The following is a 25,913-nucleotide window of genomic DNA, read 5'->3' as shown; positions in this document are numbered from 1 at the left end:
GTAGACTCTCTCCTCAGGCCCTATGCTACCAGCACTCCCAGCTATCTTCCAGACACCACTGACTTCCTGAGGAAACTACAATCCATCGGTGATCTTCCTGAAAACACCATCCTGGCCACTATGGATGTAGAAGCCCTCTACACCAACATTCCACACAAAGATGGACTACAAGCCGTCGAGAACAGTATCCCCGATAATGTCACGGCAAACCTGGTGGCTGAACTTTGTGACTTTGTCCTCACCCATAACTCTTTCACATTTGGAGACAATGTGTACCTTCAAGTCGGCCGGATTGCTATGGGTACCCGCATGGCCCCACAGTATGCCCGCATTTTTATGGCTGACTTAGAATAACGCTTCCTCAGCTCTCGTCCCCTAATGCCCCTACTCTACTTGGGCTACATTGATGACACCTTCATCATCTGGACCCATGGAAAAGAAGCCCTTGAGGAATTCCACCATGATTTCAACAATTTGCGTCCCACCATCATCCTCAGCCTGGACCAGTCCACACAAGAGATCCACTTCCTGGACACTACGGTGCTAATAAGCGATGGTCACATAAACACCACCCTATACTGGAAACCTATTGACCGCTATACTTACCTACATGCCTCCAGCTTCCAACCAGGACACACCACACGATCCATTGTCTACAGCCAAACTCTACCATACAACCGCATTTGCTCCAACCCCTCAGGCAGAGACAAATATCTACAAGATCTCTGTCAAGCATTCTTACAACTACAATACACACCTGCTGAAGTGAAGAAACAGATTGACAGAGCCAGAAGAGTACCCAGAAGTTACCTACTACAGGACAGGCCCAACAAAGAAAATAACAGAATGCCACTAGCCATCACCTTCAGCCCCCAACTAAAACCTCTCCAATGCATCATCAAGGATCTACAACCTATCCTGAAGGACGCCCCATCACTCTCACAGGTCTTTGGAGACAGGCCAGTCCTTGCGTACAGACAGCCCCCCAACCTGAAGCAAATACTCACCAGCAACCACACACCACACAACAGAACCACTAACCCAGGATCCTATCCTTGCAACAAAGCCCGTTGCCAACTCTGTCCACATATCTATTCAGGGGACACCATCATAGGGCCTAATCACATCAGCCACACTATCAGAGGCTCGTTCACCTGCACATCTACCAATGTGATATATGCCATCATGTGCCAGCAAGGCCCCTCTGCCATGTACATTGGCCAAACTGGACAGTCTCTACATAAAAGAATAAATGGACACAAATCAGACGTCAAGTATTATAACATTCAAAAACCAGTCGGAGAACACTTCAATCTCTCTGGTCACTCGAACTCAGACCTAAAAGGGGCAATTCTTCAACAACAAAAAACTTCAAAAACAGACTCCAAGGAGAGACTGCTGAATTGGAATTAATTTGCAAACTGGATACAATTAATTTAGGCTTGAATAAAGACTGGGAGTGGATGTGTCATTACACAAAGTAAAACTATTTCCGCTTGTTTATTTCCCCCCCTACTGTTCTTGTCAACTGCTGGAAATGGCCCACCTTGATTATCACTACAAAAGGTTTTCTTCACCCTCCGCCCCCTCCCCCGCCCACCCCTGATCTCCTGCTGGTAATAGCTCACCTTTCCTGATCACTCTTGTTACAGTCTCTATGGTAACACCAATTCTTTCATGTTCTTTATGTATATAAAATCTCCACACTGTATTTTCCATTGCATGCATCCGATGAAGTGAGCTGTAGCTCATGGAAGCTTATGCTCAAATGTCTTTGTTAGTCTCTAAGGTGCCACAAGTCCTCCTTTTCTTTTTGCGGATACAGACTAACATGGCTGCTACTCTGAAACAGTGTTAGTCTTGCAGATGCAGACTAACACGGCTGCTACTCTGCCATGCCTCCACCCACTTTAACCCAAAACAAACTCAGGTTTGGGGTCAAAGGGGGTAGAGGCATGGAAGAGAGTATATAGTGAACAAAAGATTGATTTTAAAAGTGTCAGAACAATATTGTGAAAACAGGAAATTCCTAGTCTTAACAATCTTTCACGAAAAACCCTTGCATTCCAAAAGTAGTCACTTTTCTACAGACAATCCTTCCTTTGAAAAAGATTTTCAACCGTGTCTAGAAATCGCTCCCAGGTCAGTGTCTCTCTGAGCGTGGGCTGCACTCATTTGCCCTCCCCTTCCCCGGGGATGTGTATGAAGCACTAGTTTAGAGGGGTACAGAGGAGGTATAAATAAAGATGATTAGGTCTTGACGAATACACATGTGGAGGGTGTGGGGGGAGAGAGACATGACTGATTGTATTGTCCTGAAGCAGTGCACAGCTTCCAAAGATTTGGTGAATGCTTCTCTGGGGGTCTGATTCTGCAAACCAACTTCCAGGAGCATCAGATGTGCATGTGACAAGGCCCTGCTCCCTCCTCATGTCTAGGCCACTTGGCCAGTAGCTTGGCATGAGTAACTCTGATGCTGGACTGCCATTTTCCGACCCCTGCCTCTATGTGCATTGTGAGCAGCTGCACTGCTGCACATCCAAGTGGCTAAAGAACCATCAACAGGCTTCACTCTTCTTCACTCTCTGGTCACGCAATTACAGACATGAAAGTTGCGATATTACAACAGAAAAACTTCAGAAACAGACTCCAACCAGAGACTGCTGAATTGGAATTCATTTGCAAATTGGATACAATTAACTTAGGCCTGGGAGTGGTTGAGTCATTATGCAAGGTAACCTATTTCCCCTTGTTTATTCCTTCCCCCTCCCCCCCACTGTTCCTCAGACATTCTTGTTAAACCCTGGATTTGTGCTGGAAATGGCCCACCTTGATTATCATACACATTGTAAGGAGAGTGATCACTTTAGGTAAGCTATTACCAGCAGGAGAGTGGGGTAGGGGGAGAGAAAATCTTTTGAAGTGATAAACACCCATCTTTTCATGGTCTGTGTGTATAAAAACATCCTCACTGTATTTTCCACTTTATGCATCTGATGAAGTGAGCTGTAGCTCACGAAAGCTTATGCTCAAATAAATTGGTTAGCCTCTAAGGTGCCACAAGTCCTCCTTTTCTTTTTTCGAATACAGACGAACACGGCTGCTACTCTGAAACCTGACTACACAGAGTGCTATCGTTTGCACAAAGATAAAATGGAGAAATGTTGTGTGTGTTTAACCTCTTTCAAACAGCGGGCTCTTAAATGTTGCAAATAATTTCTAGCTCAACCAGAAGTTAGGGGCTTGAGGTAGGAGTCTCCCAGGCATTGTCTTCACTGCAAAAGTGTGTTTACATGGAGATAGCTAACTTGATGTAAAATCTGAGTGGAGACATAGAATAGAAACATAGAATATCAGGATTGGAAGGGACCTCAGGTGGTCATCTAGTCCAACCCCCTGCTCAAAGCAGGACCAATCCCCAATTAAATCATCCCAGCCAGGGCTTTGTCAAGCCTGACCTTAAAAACTTCTAAGGAAGGTGATTTTACCACCTCCCTAGGTAACGCATTCCAGTGTTTCACCACTCTCCTAGTGAAAAAGTGTTTCCTAATATCCAACCTAAACCTCCCCCACTGCAACTTGAGACCATTACTCCTTGTCCTGTCCTCTTCTACCACTGAGAATAGTCTAGAACCATCCTCTCTGGAACCACCTCTCAGGTAGTTGAAAGCAGGTAATATCAAATCCCCCCTCATTCTTCTCTTCTGCAGACTAAACAATCCCAGTTCCCTCAGCCTCTACTCATAAGTCATGTGTTCCAGACCCCTAATCATTTTTGTTGCCCTTCACTGGACTCTCTCCAATTTATCCATATCCTTCTTGTAGTGTGGGGCCCAAAACTGGACACAGTAGTCCAGATGAGGCCTCACCAATGTCGAATAGAGGGGAACGAACACGTCCCTCGATCTGCTCGCTATGCCCCTACTTATACATCCCAAAATGCCATTGGCCTTCTTGGCAACAAGGGCACACTGCTGACTCATATCCAGCTTCTCGTCCACTGTCACCCCTAGGTCCTTTTCCGCAGAACTGCTGCCTAGCCATTCGGTCCCTAGTCTGTAGCTGTGCATTGGGTTCTTCCGTCCTAAGTGCAGGACCCTGCACTTATCCTTATTGAACCTCATCAGATTTCTTTTGGCCCAATCCTCCAATTTGTCTAGGTCCTTCTGTATCCTATCCCTGCCCTCCAGCGTATCTGCCACTCCTCCCAGTTTAGTATCATCCGCAAATTTGCTGAGGGTGCAAGCCACACCATCCTCCAGATCATTTATGAAGATATTGAACAAAACCGGCCCCCGGACCAACCCCTGGGGCACTCCACTTGACACCGGCTGCCAACTAGATATGGAGCCATTGATCACTACCCGTTGAGCCCGACAATCTAACCAACTTTCTACCCACCTTAGAGTGCATTCATCCAGCCCATACTTCTTTAACTTGCTGACAAGAATACTGTGGGAGACCATGTCAAAAGGTTTGCTAAAGTCAAGCAACAATACATCCACTGCTTTCCTTTCATCCACAGAACCAGTAATCTCATCATAGAAGGCGATTAGATTAGTCAGGCATGACCTTCCCTTGGTGAATCCATGTTGGCTGTTCCTGATCACTTTCCTCTCATGTAAGTGCTTCAGGATAAGTGCTTCAGACAAGGCACAGGTGGCTTTAACCTCTGTGTCACTTGTGCAGGTAAATACCAGGCTGAGCGTATAGCATTCCTGGACTAGCTACATCAAGGTAAAAGACACCTCTCCCTCACCTCTACTAGTACTTTACATTGAGTTCGCCAGCTGAGTGTAAACACATACGTTTTGAGCTGGGAGGTTGATTTTTTTTGTTTGTTTTGCTGCTTTTTGGTGGTGGTGGTGCGGGGGGGAGGGCACTGAAGCCATAATAGTGACATTCTCTAGCCTGTGTTATTTGTATTACTGTAGCACATAGGAGCCCCAGTCATGGATCAGGACCCGATTGTGCTAGGTGCTGTACAAAATAGTACAAAAGACAGTCCCTGCCCCAAAGAGTTGACAATCTAAGTATAAGACAAGAGACAGATGGAGACAGACAGACAGGGGAGTACAAGGAAATAATGAAAGTGTATCGGTCGGTATGATAGGCAGTGGTCCCTTTGATTTGGGAATTGGAGATGGATAATGAGAGAGGTTTGAAAATGTTTAAGGGGCTCTCCTTCCGAGCATGAAGGGCATGTGGCAGAAAGCATGAAGGTGGTTGTCTGAAAATTTAACAAGTGGGTGTTGCTGGCAGCATGGACCGATTGGAGGTGGGAGTCAACAGTACAGTGAATGAGAGATGGTACAGTTAGGAGAAGACATTGGTACAGTGAATGAGAGATGTCCGGTTAGGAGAAGACAGTACGTGAAGGGCCTTGAAAGAGAAGACAAGCTGCTTCTGTTTGATGCAATAGAGAAGGGGGAGCCAGTGGAGGGATGCAAAGAGGGGTGACATGGTGAAAGCAGTGGGCTAGGAGAATGATCTTTGCAGCTTGCAGCAATATTCTGAATGGATATGAGCTGGGGAAGAGGGAAAAGAGAAGCATGTGGCGGTAACTGAGATGTGATGTGATCAGATCCTCGATGGGAATTTTAGCTGTGTGGATGGAGAGGAAAGGCTGTATCTTAGAGATGTTATGCAGGAAAACACCACAAGACTTAAGCACAGCCATGGATGTGAGGACTTAGAGCAGAGGTGGGCAAAGTACGGCCCACGGGCCACATCCAGCCTGCGGGACTGTCCTGCTCGGCCCCTGAGCTCCCAGCAGGGGAGGCTAGCCCCAGGTGCCTCCCCGCTGTCCCCTAGCCCCTGCGGCCTCACCTGACTGTGCCGCTGGTGCTCTGGCCTGCTGCTCCTACCGGGCAGCGTGGCTGCGAGCTCCTGCTGCTCTGAGCAGCGTTGTAAGCGGGTCGGGGGGTTGGATAAGGGGCAGTCAGGGGACAGGGGGCAGTTGGATGGGGTGGAGGTTCTGGGGGGGGCGGTCAGGGGATGGGGAACGGGGGGGTTGGATAGGTGTGGGAATCCCGGGGGGGGCGGCTGTCAGGGAGCAGGGGTGTGGACAGGGGTTGGGGCACTCAGGGACAGAGGTTGGTTAGGGGATGGGGTCCCAGAGGGGGCGGTTAGGGATGGGGGTCAGTCAGGGGGCGGAAAGTTGGAGGAGGTGGATAGGGGGTGGGGGCCAGGCTACTTGGGGAGTCACAGCCTTCCCTACCCGGCCCTCCATGCCGTTTTGCAACCCCGATGTGGCCCTTGGGCCCAAAAGTTTGCCCACCCCTGACCTAGAGAGAGGTGTGAGTGGAAGATGACAGGTTATGGGCCTGAGTGACAGGCAGGATGCTGGCCTTGTCCACAGCGATGGAGAAAGGAGGTAATAGAGAGGGCTTGGACAGGAGGGGAGAGACAGAGAGCTCTGCTCTAGCCATGTTGGGCTTGAGCTGACAGCTAGGTAGGCACAAGGAGATGTCCCAGAGACAGGCTGAGGTGTTCATTTGGCCAGCAGGAGATGGGGCTGGTGCAGAGAGGCAAATGGGTGAGTTGTCAGCATGGAGAGGGGAGTTGAATTTGTGTTTATAGAGGAGACAACCCAGAGACGAGGGGCAGAGGGAGAAGAGAACAGAAGAGGGAGGCTGGCCATAAACCATGTCACATTTACTGGTTTGTTTGTTTATTTTTCTCAAGACCTCGCCCTCCTTGTCACACACTGTTACACCGAAACAAACCAGTAAGGACCCTCCCCGCCCCATGTGTTTATATACTATTTGGTCAGCCCCAGGGGACCAAGGACAGAGCCTATGTAAGGGTCCCGGGGAGCTGGCAGGAGGGGGAAGCAGCGATCAGAGGGGTCGGGGGTGGGGGGAGCAGGGGAGGGCAGTGGGAGGACAAGGTTTCAGGAGGAGGGCGGGCAGGGCGGGCAGGCCAGGGAGGGCGAGGACTGAGCCCCGATCGGAGCTTTCCCCGGGGCCGGGCGGGACGCTGCTCGGGCACCCGGCCAGCCCAGGAGAGAGGGGGAAGGTTTGTGGGGAGCAGAGCAGCCGGGAGTCGAGGGGTTAAATGGAGGCGGGGCTAGGGCGGGGATCGGCCGCTGTTGCGGTGACCCCCGGGCAGGGACGTTTCCGCTGTTCAGACCCACGTGGGAACGAAGCTGGCGCGGGGGTCACAGGGAAGCCGGTCGCTCTGCGGCTGCGAACTCACCGGGCGGGATCCGCTGCGAGCCCGCCTGGCGGCTGGGATCTCAGCTCGTCCCCGGGCTGCGGCGCCGGGCGCTCTTCCCACGCGTGAGACTCCGGGTCCCAGGGGTCCCTGCCTGGGCCGCAGGTGGGTGGGTGGGTGGGTGCTGCTGGCTGCTCAGATTGCGGGCCGGTTCCAGCCACCACCGGACTGGGGCGAGGGGGGACCGCGGGCCCGAATGGGGAGGGGGAGGGGCCCGGGCCCTGGCCTGAATGGGTGGCAGGGCTCGGGGTCAGGGACCAAAATGGGAGAGGGAGGGACCGGGGAGGGGGTTGGCTAGGGGCTGGGGACCAAATGGGGAGGGGGAGGGACCGGAGCCCGAATGGGTGGCGGGGCTCGGGCTCGGGGCTGGGGACCGCATCGGGGGCAGGGCTCCGAAGGGGGGGTGGGGCTTGGGTGGTGCCTGGGGACCGTGTGGGGAGGGCAGCGCAGTGGCAGGGGCCGGTCCTTGGCCGAAGGGCTGGGACTCTGGGCTAAAGGGGGGTGATTCGGGGGGCAGGCCCCGAGCCGAAGAGCGGGGGGGGGGGTTCGGAAGAGCCCCGCCCCAGAAGGGAAAGGAGGGACTGGGCAGAGGAGCGCTGGACACTGGTTCAAGTCCCGCCCTTCAAGGAGGGGGCTGGGCCAGGGACAAGGCTGTTTCGAGCCCCAGCCCCTCCCCTTCTGATATCCGACTCACACTTACTTCTAGGAGGATTGTGTGTGTGAGGAGGGTCTTCTCCCCCACCCCCCAGCTGGGTGCCTGTCACGGGTGGGAGGGGCCCATAGGACATCAGGTCTCTGAGGCCCTGGGGGCGGAGGGGCCGATAGGAGTTAAGGGGTTTTAATCATCATGGCACCACCTCTGGCAGGGGGTTGGGCTGCTGGGCAGGGAACAAGAAACCACAAATGGCCTCCCCCACCCCTGACCTGTCCTGCTTGGTCTGTCTCGGGTTCACATCGGCTGGAGAGTCTGGAGCAGGGACGGGGAGCCAGGGCCAGGACCTCTGCCTCGGCTTTGCTGCTGCCAAATCGGACCCACTCAGACCGAGAGGAGCTGACCCCAGCCCAGCACCTGCAGCAGCGTCTGTGGCCTGAGTGTCGCTGAGAGGGACAATGGGGCCAGCAGCTGGGTTGCTGAGAGCGAAGAGCCGCTGTAGGAGTTGTGTGTTAATGGCAATGGACACCTGGAGACTGGAGGGAACCCAGGTAATGGGGCATCTCTGCCTGGGGGCAGGCTGGAGAGAGACACTGAGACTGCCTGGGGTGCTGGAAGGGGGCGTGGCCCTCCCACTTTTTGTCATTGGCCCCGCCCCTCCCCCTCCTCTTCCCCCTGAGGTCCCCACACCCCACCTCTGGTTGGGAGCTGGAGTCCAGGCAGTTGCAGGGAGCCGTGGATGACCCTCCACTTGCCAGCGGTGGGGGGCTGAGAGCAGCCCCAGGTCCATATCCCTCCCCCCAGGCTCCCTGCCCAGAGCAGGGGGAGGGTCTGTAGTTCCCCACAGCTGCGTCTTACCATGGCCCGGCTGCTGCTCTGAGGCCCTGCTACCCAGCCAGAGCCAGATCTTGGTAACAGCCCCAGGGTAGCTCTAGGGAGCCATGGACCCTCCATCTGCCCTTGGTGGGGGGGTCTGCCTGACCCTCTGGGCTCCCCTCCCAGAGTGTCTGACGGAAGGAGCAATCGACAGAACGATGCATGTTCCAGGGCAGCTCCAGCCCCGGTGCTGTCAGTGAGACGTGTCCTCCCAGCCCTGCCTGACGGGTCTGTCTGTTTTAGACCCTCCTTGTAACTGCCAGAAAAGTCCAACCCGTAGAGTTGTGGTTGTACTGATAGTTGTATCGTCTCCTTTGATCGCTGCCATCATTGCTCTGGCAGGTGAGTTCCCAGCTTCCGCCCCGCTCCCTTCCCCTCCATCTACGATCTCCGTGCATCCCATTCCCCCATGACCTACCACACTCACTCCCTCCTCCCGGCCTGTCTGGCTTCTGCCCCTGGGACAGAGGATTCCTGGGGGATGTTCCTCCCCGACCCTCCTCCTGCTCCCTCCCAGACCCCTGCACCTGGGCACTCTCTGTGTCGGGACAATCTGAATGATATTAGCCCCCCCAGCCCATCTCTGAGCACTTTGGATCCAAGTCGCCTTTGCCATGCGCCATGAAACAGTCCCTGTCCAGGGTGTCCAGTGGGACAGGGTGCAGCGCATCCCTGAGCCCTTTGCCTTCCCTGTGTTGCTCTGAGGTTACCAGCCTGGCCTTCCTGGATCTTCAGGTTACGCCTGTGGCCGGGCGGCAGGTGCTGCAGTGTTATTGAAATGAGCCGTAGAAGTCAGTCGAGACCCCTCCACCAGCGCAGTGTGGAAACCCCCCAATCGCTGAGCTTGGCCATGAAGGGTCCCTTAGCACCATTCACACCCCCGGGCTGCCCAGACAGCGTGTGCTCGTGCAGAGGGCATCTGTTTGCGGTGAACATGAACCCTGCTGTATCCCCCCCGTCATCTGGGGCAGGGCGTGCTGGAGGCTGTCGGGGATGGGATTTCTCTCCTGCCCTGGGATCTGATCACTGGGCCCCAGGAGGGTTTAGCAGCTGGCAGAGGGGATTGAATCCAGGTCTGTCTGCATTAGGAATCCTCTGTGCCGATGTCATGACATCCGTGCAGTTGAATTGGTGCAAACCGCTAAAGGAGACGCACTGCACTGGTGCACAAAGGAGCTTGCCTTGGTGCAGTTCGCTGCAGGAAGTTACTAGAGCGGGCCGCACTGCTCCAGCGCATCTCCAGGAGGTGTTTGCCCTGATGTCACTGTGTCACTGTGATTATACTGGTGCAGATTGCTCGGATACAGATGGGCCCTGAATCCCAGCTCCCTGCTGTAATGGCAGGCTGTTGCAATGGGCAGCATTGGCTGTCAGTGTGTAAGGTGGGAATCTGTGAGCTTAGGGTTGGTTACACACCTGCAGGTGCAGGGAGCTCTGCAGAACATGTGGCATCTGAGCTGGAGATGGATGGTGGAGACAGCCTGTGCCATCAACTGTTAGTCACTGACTTCTCTGCTCAGTTCAGTAGGGCAGGGGTGTGGGCTACCGTGCACTGGACAGTTAAATCTACAGGGTCAGACATGCCTTGTGCGTGAGGTGAACACATGCTCGTTTTCTGATCACTGCTGCCACGTTTCCTAACTCTTCCAGACTTAGAGTGTCTGTTGCTCGCTGAGCGCCAGCCACATGAGAAGGCTTGAAAACCAGCTACCGAGTTACTGTGGTGCAAACAAAAGTGACGTTCTCGAAAACATCTGGAGGGGTTTGAGTCCGACTCCTCTCAACTAGACAGGTCTTTCAAATCCTCTTTGGTGTCAATTATGGGTGACCCCACTGTTGCTCTTTCATGGCTCTGAAAGGGATACACTGCCGTGAGGGCTTCCAGAAAGTGCCTTTCTTGCTGCTGTGTTTGGGGAGAGAAAAGTCTGCAGGTAGGAGGCGAATTAAGTTCCATCATTCCTGGCCCACAGTGCAACAGGTCACTTCCCGTTGCTGTGGTTTTTGGCGCCCCCTTGTGGCTTTCATGTCCCTGCGTGAAAGTTCCCAAGTTCTTCTCAGTTGTTCACCTGCTGTTTGTTGCGAGGTTGAACGTCCAGCTGTTGATCTTGTGCCTGGGGTGAAATGCTCTGAGCTGTGTCAGTCCCTCGCAGGCTGGGAGTGTCCCTGGAATCCTTCTTGCCAGGCAAACTTACAGTGACAAACGTCTCCGTCCCCCTGCGTCTGATTGCCTTGGTCCAGCCCCAGCTGGGGGTCCCAATGGGCTTGGCAAGCCGGTCAACTGACTGCCTGTTTGGCCACAGTCAAATACTCCAGCAAGAGCCCTGGGGGTAGGAGGCAGCCTGCCTTTCGGATTGCATCTTGGAGACTCACTTGTGTTTTCCGGAACCTGGTTTCATTGTTTTGCCTTTTTTTTCTGAGCTAAAATAACTCAGTGAAGTACATTTTTTAAAAAAAATTAGGTAGATCCGTATCTATCGAAAGCTAAACCTACTGGAGAGAATGACATCTTGCTCTTTTTTCTTCCTGGCGGGAGGTAACCAATTCTGATAAATTGGTATTTTAAAATATCTGACCACTCTTTGACAGTTTTCACTGATCAGTTGACCAATTTTTGTACCAGTCAAATGCCCAATTCTAGGTGTAACTCTTACTCTCCATGTGACTGTCTCATTCTCAGTGCTGACATCTCAGCTTTCATCAGCTGATCTGTGCCCCCCTGCTGGCCCCTCGTGCCCAGATGGCTGGATGGGATACCGAGGGAAATGCTACTATTTCTCAGAAACGGAAGGGAGCTGGACCGACAGCCGGAGCCGCTGCTGTGCACCGGGTGCCTCCCTAGCTGGGATCGACAGTGAGCAGGAAATGGTGAGAGACTCTCGAATTGCCATACACTGATCTTGGCACAGTGGTGGCTGCTGCAGTAGGACTTGGGCTCTGCCCCGTGGGGTGAGGAGCAGTTGTGAGCCCTCCCGTGCTGGGAGGCCAGAGTGAATGAACTTCCAGCTGCTGAACGCCAGCCCTGGCTGGGCCCAGGGCCCTACTGTCTGTTTGTGATCACAGGGATTGCCCATTCTCAGCTGCCCCCCTCCCCAAATAGGGAGACAGCTTCTGTCTAGGGCAGGGCTGGCTCAGGCATCTCCTGGCCTGCTGGCTGCTGGAGTGGGACTGAGAACCCAGCCAGTGCTCCTGTTGTGGGGATGGGAAAGGAGCAGCCAGCTGAGGAGGAGGGGAAGAGGGGATCCTCTCACATTGACCGCTCCCACTTCAGCTTGACTCGCTCCCTCCTCCTGCCTTGCTGCGGTGAGCGGGGGCTGATCTGTGAGAAGAGAGGTCTCTGCAGAGAGCTCAGACCCAGCACCTGCCCCCAGCCCAGGGGGACTTGGGGTGCGGGTGACTGGGAGCACAGGGGTGGGGCTGCTCTGTGCAGGGGGAGGGTTAATACTGCCTGGGTGATCTTGTACTTTGCAAAAGGCAGGGGAACACCGCCTCCCCCCCAAAAAAATAAACTGAGCACTCTTCAATATGGGGGGAGGGATAGCTCAGTGGTTTGAGCAATGGCCTGCTAAACCCAGGGTTGTGAGTTCAGTTCTTGAGGGGGCCATTTAGGGATATGGGGCAAAAAATCTGTTGGATGATTTAATTGGGGATGGGGGTGGGACTAGAAGATCTCCTGAGGTCCCTTCCAACCCTGATACTCTATGAATATGAGACTGGGATTCTCTGCGGCACAGAGCCCTGGATGGGGGGGTGGGGAAGCACCGGAGCTGGGGCTGATACCTGCTGTCCCTCGGCTTTCTTGAAGGCGTTCCTGCTGTGCCATAAGGGTGTCCAGGACCACTGGATCGGCCTCCGGAGGGAACAGGGTCAGCCCTGGAAATGGACCAACGGCACCAAATTCAACCACCTGTGAGTCTCTCTCGCCCCTCTGGACTAATTCCCTGGGCTTGGGGATTCTGGTGTCTGAGCTGTTTGAGCTCAGGTAGATCCACCATTCAGTGCTAGTGAAACCACCAGACACGACCCTGGTCCGTTCGCGTCCTGCGTGTATCGGAGACCGATGGGAGCCGGCGTGTCCCTGAACTCTCGGCTCCTCCCCGCAGCACGGTGCTGGGCCGGAGACAGAGCCCGCCATAGCCAGAGATGCCCTCACAGCGCGCTGGGATTTCAGCTGGGACACTCGCTGTTCTCCCCCAGCCCTCTTCAGCAAGGTCCCTGGGGTGTCTGACCCCCCCCTGGGGAAAGGAGGCAGCAGGGAGCTCAGGTTAACAGTGGCCACTAGAGAGGGCAGCATGCCGAGCGCTGCATGGCAGGTGCAGGTCCCGCTGGGGATTGCAGCCGGCAGGTTTGAGTGACTTGGCTGGTGAGGCCTCTGAATCCGCAACAAGGCACCGATGTTAAAGGAGCCTGCGGTTCACAGGTGCTGGACGCCTGGGGCTCCCACGGGAACGGGGTACAGTAGTGATGGCTGCCCAACACCCCGCGATGGGTTTCAGTGGGCTCCAAGTGTGATCACAAAACCAGCGCTGCTTGAACCCTGGGACTTCAGCAGTAGAAGCATGAGCCTCTGCCATAGGAGCGAAAGAATCCACTTCTTTAACTGAAACCCCCCGCCATTGATAAAGCTCTTTTGCAGGCCAGCCATTAGAGGGGGATGGAGACCCCCCCACTTCTCTGGTCTGGGTTACTTCAGTACTTTGAAAAATCAGGCTCTTTTGGCGCTGGGTCAGGGCTCCCCAATGGACAGTTCCCATTCTTCTGTATTGGACCCAACCTTTGGATCCCACCTGCTTCCAGCCTCACTGGGTCTGAAGAGCTACCAGACACTGTCCTGAGTTCGGGCCTCTGTGGCACTCTCCTGGGGTACAGACTCCCTGTCTGGTATGCTCCTTAGGATGTGGGACCCTGCAGATCAGCTGCTGTAGGACCAAAAACCAGTGCTGAACCCTCCCAAATCTCCCAAGAGGTCTCAAATCTCAAACAGAGGCTAGGGACACCATTCCTTACCCATCCTAGCTAATAGCCATTCATGGACTTAACTTCCATGAATTTATCCAGTTCTCTTTTAAACCCTGTTATAGTCCTAGCCTTCACAACCTCCTCAGGCAAGGAGTTCCACAGGTTGACTGTGCGCTGTGTGAGGAAGAACTTCCTTTTATTTGTTTTAAACCTGGTGCCCATTAATTTCATTTGGTGGCCCCTAATTCTTGTGTTATGGGAACAAGTAAATAGATTTTCCTTAGTCATTTTCTCTGCACCACTCATGATTTTATAGACCTCTAACCACTGTGTTTACATCTCATGTTACTGTAGCTCTGTAAGTGGCTATGGGCCATCTCACTGCGTGGTGTTTGGGTAGGTTGCGATTGTTCATGGGGGTGGGGAGGGAGGTGAAAAAGTTAAAATGTGACTGGGTATCAGAAAGTATTTCAGATAATCTAGTGCCAGAAAATGACCTTGAATGTGACAGCAGGTGGCTTCTCTGGGACCTTCTGCTAAGAAAAGCAAAACATAGAAAGAAAAAGAAAGACTTCAGCACCAGGGGGAAAGGCAGTTTCCTGTGTTTCCGAAGCCATCTGATTCCATTTCTGAACAAGTTGCAGTGTGAGAGAGAAATTCATCAAATTGAAATGTATGTCGTGCAACGTCCCTACAGCACTTGTGCAAGGGAAGTTGAAACAAATTACTACGGTGAGCTTCAGAGGCGCACGCTGTTAAATGATGCAAAAACCAAGCTGAAAAGACAACAGCAACAGCTCAGATTTTGTTGTTACTGTTATCATTATTATTACTGGGCTACGTTGATTGGGTTTTTTTGTCTGTGAAAGAAACTTTGGACATATTGGCAGATACATTCTTTCATTATTAGTCATTATCCTTTCTATTATGTAAAGCATTTTTAAATTTAGTTCAGAATTGTTGTACAGCCGTCCACCTTTGACCAAAAAAGCAAAAGAACAACAAAAAAGACAAGACTGTGCAAAGCACTGGTTTCTTCTGTGTTTAGGTCATAGAATCATAGCATATCAGGGTTGGAAGGGACCCCAGAAAGTCATCTAGTCCAACCCCCTGCTCGAAGCAGGACCAATTCCCAGTTAACTCATCCCAGCCAGGGCTTTGTCAAGCCTGACCTTAAAAACCTCTAAGGAAGGAGATTCTACCACCTCCCTAGGTAACGCATTCCAGTGTTTCACCACCCTCTTAGTGAAAAAGTTTTTCCTAATATCCAATCTAAACCTCCCCCACTGCAACTTGAGACCATTACTCCTCGTTCTGTCATCTGCTACCATTGAGAACAGTCTAGAGCCATCCTCTTTGGAACCCTCTTTCAGGTAGTTGAAAGCAGCTATCAAATCCCCCCTCATTCTTCTCTTCTGCAGGCTAAACAATCCCAGCTCCCTCAGCCTCTCCTCATAACTCATGTGTTCCACTCCCCTAATCATTTTTGTTGCCCTTCGCTGGACTCTCTCCAATTTATCCATATCCTTCTTGAAGTGTGGGGCCCAAAACTTGACACAGTACTCCAGATGAGGCCTCACCAATGTCGAATAGAGGGGAACGATCACGTCCCTCGATCTGCTCGCTATGCCCCTACTTATACATCCCAAAATGCCATTGGCCTTCTTGGCAACAAGGGCACACTGCCGACTCATATCCAGCTTCTCGTCCACTGTCACCCCTAGGTCCTTTTCCGCAGAACTGCTGCCTAGCCATTCGGTCCCTAGTCTGTAGCTGTGCATTGGGTTCTTCCGTCCTAAGTGCAGGACCCTGCACTTATCCTTATTGAACCTCATCAGATTTCTTTTGGCCCAATCCTCCAATTTGTCTAGGTCCTTCTGTATCCTATCCCTCCCCTCCAGCGTATCGACCACTCCTCCAAGTTTAGTATCATCCGCAAATTTGCTGAGAGTGCAATCCACACCATCCTCCAGATCATTTATGAAGATATTGAACAAAACCGGCCCCAGGACTGACCCTTGGGGTTCTCCACTTGATACCGGCTGCCAACTAGACATGGAGCCATTGATCACTACCCGTCCAGTAAAGATAAGACACAACTGTACCTTGTATTTATTATTGAGTCTGCAAAAAATCCCTATGTAAATATGCACATGTAATTTATTTATTTGTTTTTCCTACAGTTAGTTCAGTATTGTCAGAGCCTCATTCTGAGGCTGCCAAAAATTTGTGAGAACCCCAGCTCTAGAAAGTGTTAGTATTTTGTTTTCTATGTAACCATTACTTTCCAGTATTTGCAAAAAGAAAAGGAGGACTTGTGGCACCTTAGAGGCTAACCAATTTATTTGAGCATAAACTTTCGTGAGCTACAGCTCACTTCATCGGATGCATTCAGTGGAAAATACAATGGGGAGATTTATATACACACAGAACATGAAACAATGGGTGTTACCAGTATTTATTCACTCTCGCTTGCATCTCTGTTCTTTGATAATAAACTCATTCCTGTTTTGTGTATATCTAATTGCTGTGTTCTCAATAGAGTGGTTGGCCTGAATTGAATCTTACAAGCTGCTGTGGACCGCACCTGTGGGATTAGAGTCACAGTTCTGCATGTGCTCCGGGGAACGGGCTGAGCACTGCAGAGGGATGCTCAGAGGCTTTGGGAGTGTCTATCGCTAACCTGTACACAGAGAGCGAGGCCTGCAGGGGACTGGAAGGTCAGGCTTGCGCTGCCAGGGGTGGTGGTTTGAGAGAGCAGACCCATGGCAGGCCTGGACAAGGCTCCCCCAAAAGTGCCTCATATGCCTGCTATGAATCGCTCAAATGGGCAGACGTCCCCGGCTCATTCCACCCCTGCACCCCCCAGGTACAACCCGCACAAGGCATTCAACCAGGGTGAGGAGAACAGCTGCAATGCCCTGTCACCTGACATGCTGAATTTGCCTCTGAGCCCATTTTCCCTTCCAGCTTGGGACTCCAGAACCCTGCCTTGTTGAGCCAGACATGCTTGCCAGCTGCAAACCTAGACCCAGGTCTGGGCCACACCCCCAACGCTGCAGACTTGAACCCAAAACTGCTCAGCAGGTTACCTGTCTCCAGCACCCAGCTCCCAATGGGATCCAAACCCCAAGTAAATCCGTTTTACTCTGTATAAAGTTTATACAGGGTAAACTCAAATTGTCCACCCTCTATAACACTGATAGGGAGAGATGCCCAGCTGTTTGCTCCCCCAGGTATTAATCACTTACTCCGGGTTAATTAATAAACAAAAGTGATTTCATTAAATATAAAAAGTAGGATTTAAATGGTTTCAAGTAATAACAGACAGAACAAATAAGTTACCAGGAAAAATAAAACAAAACACGCAAGTCTAAGCCTAATACATTAAGAAACGGAATACAGATAAATCTCACGCTGAGAGATGTTCCAAAAAGCTTCTTTCCCAGACTGGACTCCCTCCAGTCTGGGCCCAATCCTTTCCCCTGGTACAGCCTTGTTCCAGCTCAGGTGGTAACTCAGGGATTTCTTATGACTGGCAGCCCCCTTTGTTCTGTTCCACCCCCTTTGATACCTTTGGCACAAGGCGGGAATCCTCTCACGGTCTTTTTGGGTTTCCACTCCTCCTTCTAAATGGAAAAGCACCAGGTTAAAGATGGATTCAAGTATCATGTGACATGTTCACATCTCCTGTGAGCCATCCTCCATTCTTTCAGGACTGGCCCGCACGTATGCGGTGAAGGCTTGCAGGTGAACAGAGCCATCTACAGTCAGTTGTCCTAGCTAATGGGAGCCATCAAGATTCTGAGACACCATTAATGGCCCACACTTTGCATAACTACAGTAGGATCTCAGAGTGATATCTCATATTCCTAATTTCAGATACAAGAATGACACATTCATCCAAATAGGATGAACACACTCAGTAGATTTGTAAGGTCTCATTACAAAACTTATAGAGACCTTTTGCATAAAGCATATTCCAGTTATATCATATTCACACTTAAACATTTTTATAAAGCTTATGAAGTGCAATGTCACAGGGTCAATACCCTCAGAGGATACCTGCAGATAGAGGCTTCCCTGGCTGGTGGAAAGACCTCAACTGCCCTGCTTCCCATGGCCAGAAGGCATTGTAGTACAGCTATTCTCAGCTTACCCGGGCCTATGTGGAGCGGAATGTACATTAGAGAAGCCCCAAGGCTGCTCTGACTTAGACCTGGTCAGCACAAAGCCTGACGATCATTTGTCTACTCTCCGATCAGCACGGGCTGCCAGTGAGTTGGCCACCTAGGAAGCCTAGCCCCTGGCCCTTCCCCTTGTGCCTGAGGTCCCGCCATTCCCCTTCTGCCCCCCTCCCTCCCCTTCTACCTACCTCTCCCCCGCAGGAGCCCAAAGCACCCTCACCACAGCCCACAGCCCCAGCACTGGACGGCAGAGGTCGGAGGGTGAGACCCCAGCCCCGGGGCACTGCAACCTCCGTGCCCACAGCCCCATGACACCTGCTGCCCATGCTGATCACGCTGTCTGGATTGAAGAGATTTGATGCACGTTACCCTACTGTTCCCGTATCGTGTCCGAATCCCAGAGCTGTTGGCATGAAGACACCACTGGAAACGGAACATTCATTCATTCCTAAATCTGCTTAAAGTTTGTAAGTGCAAAGAAGAAAGGAATAATAAAATATATATAAGAGAACCCCTGAGATGCCTAGCTCTGTAAACAGTGAGAGGTGAGGAAGCCCCTCTCGTGTGGGTGCATCGTATGGTGCCATATGCACACCCAGCACTTCTCAAATCCCAGATGTTCTAATCCACATCCATCTCCTCGCTCTCCCATTCTCCCATCTCCTCCACCTCCATCTCCTCCATGTCGCTGCTGTCAGGGTCGTCTTGGGGCTCCGTCGGAGCCCTGGCTTTTGGGCTATCTGCTGCTCCATAGAAATCCCTGGCAGCATCTCCCATTGGCAGCTGCAATGTGATATTCACAGCAAAGTACGAAGCATGGTTGAAATCTACAAGCACAGAGCCCCGCGGCTGGGTTAGAGGCCAAGTGCACAGAGGTTTGTGCTGCTCATGCAGCTGGAGGGATGAAGGCAAAAACATCAAACTAGGAACCGAATTGGACAACCATTTCACTGTAGACAAAGATCTCATGCCCCTCAATCCCGACCAGCAGCTCCCTGCTAGCCCAGTTTTGTCAATACTCCTCAGTCCCACCCCAGAGCCCCCTGCAGTTCTGGCCTTAGGTCACCCCAGACAGCTCTCTTGATTCTCTTCACTCCTTCTGTGGCAGATACAGGATACACAGCAGGGCGGTGTGCGGGTTTCCTTGGCACTCACTTCGAGTGAGCTCCATAACTCAAGGCTTCACCCTTCATTAGTAACACGCCAATTGCAACCCCACACCAGCCAAACCCATTCGCAGCTCCAGCAGGGCTTCCTTTCTGTTCCTTACCCACCTTACACACACTCCGCCCAACCCAGAATACACTGGCGAGGAAAATCTCTTCCTGACCCCTGCATGTGACCAGCTGAAGCAAGAGACTTGGGACCATAAGACATATACCAGACAAGACCCTCAGGGTTGCCCAGTCCACCCCCATCCCACAAGCAACCCTCTCATACAGTCACACTCAAATGTGTCCAATGCTCTCTTACAACTAATAAAGTTTGCCCCTATTGGGAGGCTGTTCCAGAACCTCCCTCCTCAAATGGTTAGAAACTTTCTAATCTCCCAGCCTGAACTTGTTCTTGGCCAGTTGATTCGCCTTTGTTCTTGGGCCTACGTTGTCCTTTAGCTAGAACAGCTCTCCACCCTCCCTGGTGTTTACCCCGATGTATTTATGGAGAGCCATCAGATCCCCTCTCAGCCTTTGTTTTGCTAGACTAAACCAGCCCAGCTCTCCCAGCCTTCTCTCGTGAGACAGGCCCTCCATTCCCTGATCATCCTGAGAACTCTTCTCTGTACCTGTTTCACTCTGAATTCATCTTTCTCGAATGATCAGAATCATACACAGGATTCTAGAGGAGGGCTCTCCAGGGCCATGTACTTTCGTACTTCTCTGTCTCGACTGGAAGTGCCTCAGCTGATGTATCCTAGCATCACATTTGCCTTTTTCATGGCCACATCACATGGGTGGCTCAGTCACCGTATAATCGACCAACACATCAAGGTCTCGCCCCTCCTCTGTCGCCTCCAACTGATGAGCCCCAGCATCAAGAAGAAATTCTTCTTATTAGACCCTAAGTGCAGGATTTTGCACCTGGTACCTTTAAATGTCATCCTTCTTCTGGTACTCCAGTCTTCAAGGTCATCCAGATCTTCCTGTATAATATTCTACCCCCTCTGGACAGACCATGTTTCCCAGCTTTTTAATCATCAGTAAGTTTTGTTATCACTCTCCTACTTTTTGGGTTAACACCATTAATAAAGAGATTAATGAAGATGGATCCCAAAACAGATCCTTGAAGAACTCCATTAGGAACCTCCCTCCGATCCCATAGTTGAGTTTCCAGACTTCTCCCCTTTAATTGGTTCCTTACCCGCCTTACAATTCTTGTACTGATCCCCGTCTTCTCTAATTTAGCTAAGAATTTCCCACGTGATACCGTATCAAATGCTTTACTGAAGTCCAAGTATATTAGATCTGCTGCATTTCCCTTCTCTAAACAACCAGTTCTCACCTCAAAGAAAGAACTCAGGTTAGTCTGGCCCCATCTACCTTTGGTTACATCCCCTTTTCCATTTACCTCTGTTGGAGACCCCAGGGCATGGCCACTAGTTAAGTTGAGGAGATGGAAGGCCATAAGGGTCGAAGAGGTCTCCCTGCTAAAGGCCTAAGGGCTTCTTCTCAACCCCCCTTAATAGAATTCAGGCCTGGCTGATTTGAGTAAGCTCTTTTGCTCTTAAAACAATGTTGCAGTTGCAGACAATGCCCCATAGTGTAAGGTTTGCTGACGCCAAGTTAAAGATAATAGGAGAGAGAGCTACAAGGCCAGACAGGATGTGCTGGTTCTTTAAGTTGCTAGGAATGCTTGTTAGAGGTTGCAGGAAATAAACATTGTCCTAACCCATATAAGAAAGGCAGAGTATTTGTGCAAAGTTTTGATTGGCTGATGTGTAGTGCAGTAGCATTAAGGAATATAAATGTGTGTAATGACCTGCTCTGATGTGCAGGATTTGAGATTCTATTCTCCCTGTACCTTGTTTGCAGCTGCAAATAAACTTTTCTGCTTCCCCACCCCGTTGTGATTATTGAGTGACGCACACCGGGTAACGAACCCCCCCTGCTGTTGTTCGCCTCTGGCACTGGGTGCCAGCAACAGCTTTTGGAGTCCCAACATGGGGTGACGAGGATGCAATTTAGCCTTGCCCAGATCCCTTCTGAAGGTCGAGGATTGCAGCGACAACCGACGCCCAGCACACACCGGTGAGTTCATTGGGGGCCTCAGAGGAGAAGGAGTTTGATGAACCCCGGAGGGAACGACGGTGCAACGCACTCACATAGTGGAGAAGCAGCTGTGGGAGACAGTGAGGAACCTGTTCCTTGGATATAGGGGAGGAGCAGCTGCGCGCGATGTTGGGGAACCGGTCCCTTGGATAAGGTAGGAACCTTTTGAAAACCGGATTATATGCTCTGTTGGAACCTGGGGACGCCCACAGTTACCCTGTAGGTATGGGACAGGAACAGAGCACGGGAGGTACGGTACGATGCATGCCCCTAAAGTGTATTTTAGTAAATTGGAAGATATTTGGATCAGATCCAATGACTAAGGGTAAATTGAAGCGATTTTGTACGGTTGACTGGCCTCAGTACCAATTAGAGGACCAAGAACAGTGGCCTCCCGAAGGATCACTAAATCATAATACAATCCTCCAGTTACTCCTGTTCTGTCAGCAAATGGCGAAGTAGAATAAGCATTCGTATGCTTACTTGTTTATAACCTTATAGTCTCGTACTGATATTTTACAATGCTGTAATTTAACCCCGATTGGCCCTGTAGCAATTAATGTCAGTCCCCGGATCCCCACCCCAAATGTAATGGCAGATCCGGTGTCTCCTTCGGCCCCTACACCCACACAGAGCGAGGCTCAAAGTAAGATTCCTAGTGAAGCTCATAGTGAGGTTCAGGCTCCATCTGCTGGATTATACCCGTTACTTACCAAGACTAAAATTGCCCCTAATGCAATAGAAAGGACAAGCTCTTACCATGCAGGTCTATACTCATGCATCTTTTAATCCTATGGACCTGGCCGCTTTCAAAGCACAGGATGGAGAATTTTCTATCAACCCAAGCAAGTTGATATCGGTCTTTGAGGGATGTCTTAGCAGCTACAAGCCAGGCTGGGATGATTGTAATGTCCTTCTGCAAACATTATTGACTGAGGTTAAACAAGAACAGGTCATAGCTAAAGCAAGGAAAAAAGCGAAAAGGCGATATGACCAAGACCGTAACAATGTCCCGATCCCAGATAATCAAGTTCCTATAAAAAATCCTAGGTGGGACCCAAATGACAATCAGGCTATGACCCACCTCACCTTCTATAAGGAGCTGCTACTGTATAGACTCCGTCATGCAGCTGTCAGACAGAATAATTAAACTAAACCATAGAAGGTAGTGCAGGATCCAAAGGAAAGCCCTGGAGCTTTTTTGCAGCACATTCGAAACACGATCCAACAGTATACCAATGCAGATCCTAATAATCCACAAACTGAGGCAATTATTAAAGGAGTATTTACAAGCAGGGCAGCCCCCGACATTAAGAGAAAGCTACAGAAAAAGGAGGATTTGATAAGTATGACCATGGCACAGATTTTAGAAGCAGCAAATCAAGTGCATAGTTTAAAAGAAGTAAAAAAAAAAAAAAGCAAGTAAAATTAATGGTAGCAGCAATGCAGGCAGGCACGAAGGAAAGTAAACAAAAAAAAGGGGGCCGTGGACACGGACGTCCAGGCCCGCGAAAAAGACGGCTGGGGCGCAATCAGTGTGCCCTGTGTCGGCAAGAGGGACACTAAAAAAATAAGTGCCCAAACAAAAAGAAAAGGGGAAGTACCTCTATGATGGCGATAAAAAAACAAAAATAAGGGTGTCAGGGAAAACAGATCATCCTACCCCCGGAACCCCGAGTAAAAATGCGGGTGGGAAATGAAGAAATAGATTTTTTAGTCTCCTGAATTTTGTGGGACTCCAAAGATATCGGGTAGCACGAAGTAAGGCTCAGATTGCTCTCCCGCAGGTACAGTACCTCGGGTTCTACATACAGCAGGGGGAACGCCAGCTTTCAAATAAAAAAATAAAAGCCATATGCCAAGTTCCTATCCCGAGTAATCGCAAGCGGCTCAGAGCATTTCTGGGGATGGCAGGCTTCTGTAGAATATAAATCCCAGAGTTTGAACTATAGGCTAGACCCCTGTACGACTGTGTAAAAGGAGCAGACCATGACCACTTTCATTGGACACCAGAGGCTGACAGGGCATTTAAAATCCTAAAAAACAAGCTAATGGAAGCCCCGGCTCTAGGTCTGCCAGATCTCTCCAAGCCATTTCAGTTGTATGTACATGAACGAAAGGAGGTGGCCCTGGAAGTACTCACACAGCTGCTAGGAGCATGAAAACGTCCGGTGGCATATTTTTCGAAATAACTGGACCAAGTAGCCAAGGGCTGGCCAGCGTGCCTGCGGGCAGTGGCAGCCACCGCCCTGACCCTGGCAGAAGCAGAGAAACTGACACTAGGGGGAACAATACAGGTTTTTACACCACACATGGTACGCGCCTTACTGGATGTTAAGGGCGGCCTCTGGCTCACACAAGCGCGTATGGCAAGATACCAAGCAAAGCTCTTAGAGAACCCTGAGGTCACGCTGCAGCCTTGTCCATCCCTTAACCCTGCCACCCTCTTACCAAAAACTGAGAAACAGAAACATGACTGTTTAAAAATCATAGATGCCCAATATTCTAGCCGCCCGGACTTGAAGGATGTGCCCCTCCCAAATGCAGATTACAAGTGGTACACTGATAGTAGCAGCATGGTAATAAATGAGCAAAAAACGGCGGGTTATGCTATTGTAACCCTCAGTGACAGCGTGGAAGCTGAAAGTTTGCCCACTGGGACCTCTGCCCAGTTGGCTGAGCTAGTGGCCCTGACCCGTGCACTCGAACTGTCCAAAAAAAAAAACAGGTCAATATTTTCACTGATTCCAAATATGCTTTTGGGGTGCTGCATGCTCCTGCTGGCCTGTGGAAGCAGAGGGGAATGCTGACAGCCCAAAGCTCCCCAGTCAAGTACGGGCCCCAAATCCTCCGGCTTCTAGAGGCAGTGCAACTCCCTTTGGAAGTGGCAGTGGGACACTATAAGGCCCATCAGAGGGAGGATGAAGATGTGACCAGGGGTAATGCCAGGGCAGATAAAGAGGCAAAGCATGCTGCCACCCTGATGTTCCCTCAGACTAAAAACACCTATATGCATGCCCTTATCCCATCAGTGGGGAAGCTCCCAACCCCTCAGTATTCTGGGGAGGAGAAACAGCTAGCTGACAAACTTGGTCTCCAGGAAAAGGAGGGATGGCTTCATTCCCCAGAAGGGAAAGTCCTCTTACCAAAGGGCCTAATTCTGCCAGTATTACAAAAATTACATCAAACCACTCATGCTGGCAGGGAGGCACTTATCCAAGTAATAAAAAAGTACTTCATAACCTCCAGACTCAGAGCCCTAGCTACCCAAGTACAAACAAAATGCCTAGTCTGTCAAAAGAATAACCCCCAATCAGGACACCCAGTACCACCAGCAGCCCTGGAACCCACTCCAGGCCCCGGACGGGTGTGGCAAATAGACTTTGCTAAGTTTCCCCGGACCCAAAAGTTCAAGTATCTCCTTGTCATAGTAAATGGATTCAGCAGATGGTCAGAAGCCTTTCCATGTCGCAATTGCACTGCCAAGACAGTGGCTCTCAAGTTTGTTAAAAAGATTATTCCTCCCTTTGGACTTCCCCAGTGAATAAAATCTGACAATAAAACACACTTCACGTCAAAAATCGTCCAAAGCATCTCAGACACCGTACAGATTCCCTGAAAACTCCATACACCCTGGAGACCGCAAGCCAGTGGGGTAGTAAAGTGGATCAATCAGACCCTTAAGCAACATCTCTCGAAAGTATGCCAGGAGGCCTCCCTACGGTGGCCTGATGCCCTGCCCCTAGTTCTGCTCCGCAGCCATGCTCTCCCAAAGGGTAAATTAAAGCTCAGTCCCTTTAAAATTATGTTTAAAAAAACACGGCCTATAAATAGTACACCGCTTATGTAAAAAAAAAAAAGTAAAAATTAAAAAACAAGTTTCTCTCTCAGTATATGTGTTCCCTGTCTGCTGTTCTTTGTCTCTTCACAGGTATACTAAGGATTCCCAGCCTCTACCCTTGGACTCACCCATCCACTCCCTGCAGCCTGGTGATTCAGTGCTTGTACGTACCTGGAAAGACGAGCCCCTCCAGAAAAAGTGGAAGGGACCCTATACCGTCCTGCTGGTCTCCCACATGGCAGCAAAGGCCGAGGGACACAAGAATTAGATTCATTATACCCAGCTGAAAGACGTGTCAACCCCCCCCCCCTCCTGCCCCCCGGCTGAAAGGTAGACCGTGCATTCAGCCCCCCCCAGTGAAGATCTTAGACTAAAATTACTATTTAAACAGCAGCCCACCAAAAAAGCAAAAAAATAAATTAAAAAGTATATTTTATTCCCCCTCTTAGCCATGTGCCTAACCGGTACTGCTGTTTCAAGCATTGTACCCGTAGATACCTGGCTGGCACTGGCCCAGAGTGCAGTGAACGGAACGTCGTTCTCAGAGAACCTTATTCTCAGAGACTAAGGCAGCAGCTCTGGCCTTTTCTTTCGTTAGTATCCCTGGGCTTGTGGTGCATAATTACCACGCAGTAGAGCACCTTGCCTGAACAGTGGCAAAGGCCATTAATTTAACCTCAGCCGTCCTGGCCCAACTCTCACATGAATTGGGGGAAGTACGTCAGGGCATGCTACAGAACAGGCTGGCTGTAGACTATTTACTTCTACGCCATGGTCACCTATGCCAGGAGTTTGCAAGCATGTGTTGCTTTAATATAACAGATGCAGAGCCGTCTGTAAAAGCTGATTTCCAACGCCTAAAGCAGCTAGCAAAGAGCATTCATCAGCAAACCAGAGAAAATTAGCTAAGCTAATTT

General features: G+C 50.8%; 1 protein-coding gene and 1 long non-coding RNA gene across 11 annotated transcripts in view; both read left to right on the top strand.

The window, feature by feature from the left end:
• Window positions 1-25,913, top strand: part of LOC140898275 (uncharacterized) — a 2,445,793-nt gene that overhangs the window by 725,657 nt on the left and 1,694,223 nt on the right. The window lies entirely within an intron of this gene.
• LOC144929433 (uncharacterized) lies at window positions 8,105-12,911 on the top strand. Its single transcript, XR_013634664.1, has 3 exons — window positions 8,105-8,421; window positions 11,424-11,611; window positions 12,549-12,911. It is a non-coding gene; the product is annotated as an uncharacterized LOC144929433 (long non-coding RNA).

Source organism: Lepidochelys kempii, chromosome 14 (genome assembly GCF_965140285.1).
Source record: "Lepidochelys kempii isolate rLepKem1 chromosome 14, rLepKem1.hap1, whole genome shotgun sequence".
Taxonomy (NCBI): Eukaryota; Metazoa; Chordata; order Testudines; family Cheloniidae; genus Lepidochelys; species Lepidochelys kempii.
This window is presented reverse-complemented; position numbering and strand designations above follow the sequence as displayed.